The sequence below is a fragment of the Aplysia californica genome, unplaced genomic scaffold, assembly GCF_000002075.1.
Source record: "Aplysia californica isolate F4 #8 unplaced genomic scaffold, AplCal3.0 scaffold00471, whole genome shotgun sequence".
NCBI lineage: Eukaryota > Metazoa > Mollusca > Gastropoda > Aplysiida > Aplysiidae > Aplysia > Aplysia californica.
This window is the reverse complement of record NW_004797741.1, coordinates 60,173-61,535: the sequence shown is the minus strand read 5'-3', so window position 1 is coordinate 61,535 and position 1,363 is coordinate 60,173. Positions and strand designations below refer to the sequence as shown.

The 1,363-nt window shown below is 36.3% G+C and overlaps 1 protein-coding gene across 1 annotated transcript in view; it reads right to left on the bottom strand.

The window, feature by feature from the left end:
* The window catches only part of LOC101860595 (proton myo-inositol cotransporter), an 82,077-nt gene that overhangs the window by 33,624 nt on the left and 47,090 nt on the right, over positions 1 to 1,363 (bottom strand). The gene's annotated exons all lie outside the window — the stretch shown is intronic.

Sequence of the window (1,363 nt, the reverse complement as noted above, 5' to 3'; positions counted from 1 at the left end):
TATAATATAATATAATATATATGTACATACTTGTGGATTGTCAGCGGGTGTTCTAGAGTGATTTGCTCCTTCCTTCCTATCAAACATATTTCGTCCTTATCTCTCCTCCTTCTTCTTTTGTACTTGTTACTCTCTTGTAACAACTCTAGTATTCGGCACTTATATGACTCATCGTGTTGCAAGTGCCGTAAAACTCTTACTAATTGCCTTTTCATTTCACCTCATCCAGGGAAAACACACACATACACACACACACACACACACACACACACACACACACACACACACACACACACACACACACACCAATTTGTTGAATATTCATACTTTGTACTTGAGAATAAAAACGCCACCACCGAAGTTTGGATAACGATAAATTAGTACATTTTGGACGAAAATAAACTCTGTCTAGTATTGAAAATTCACCCCATCAGTTATAAAGAGAAATGTCTGAATATTAACTGGATTAATAATACGATTCTAGAATGCTTCACATAGTTCGTCAAAATCTCATTTTAACCAGGGTTTTTTTTATCGCATAGCACTGAGAAAGTCAAGGCTCAGCTGTAAAAGAATATTTCTGATTTGTGATATAGCTTTCGAGTGGAGTCCTGATACAACAAACCGACACTCGGTCATGCAAAGGAAAGGAAAAATACTCTCACTACACTGGAATCTGACAACACTGCTTGTGAGTTGAGGGATGACGTCACAGTTATGGCGTTGTTATGAGCAAGGCTTTACAAAATACTGAACGCGAGAACCGTACAAAGGGTCAACTCGGTCACTAAGAAACAACTGGCGGTCACATTTGGCGAACGCACGGAGGATCCAAGTTTGAATTCTAATGTGGGTCTTTAGTATATTGTAATTCGTGTTCTTGCTTAATTAAAAGTGATATCCTGCCTTCACCACTCACTTCCTTAGTATCTGCTCAAAGCCTAGTTTTGGGAAATCTAACGAAAAAAAAATTCGTGTTACACAATATGTCAACCCTTTTCGAATGCAATTCTAAGAGTATCTGAAAATAAGACTCCTAATTATCTTACAATTTTGATAAAACAGATAGAACATTCGGTTTCTGACCTCATAGTCGTAGAAACTCAAAACAGCCAAAAATGTCAGATAGAACTTTGTAATTCTGAGGTTACGTACTGTCTTTATTCTCACTCACCAAAACATCCCCCAGAATGTTGTAAATGTGACACTTTACTTTTGAGGGTGGAGAACTTTAATGCAAAAAATAATACCACATGTATCGCCAGCAAGAGTTGAACTTAAATAAAGACTTTCAATTTCTCTAAACTTTTTGTGGCTATAATTCGGAAAATAGGTTGGCTTATTTTAATAATAATAATAATAA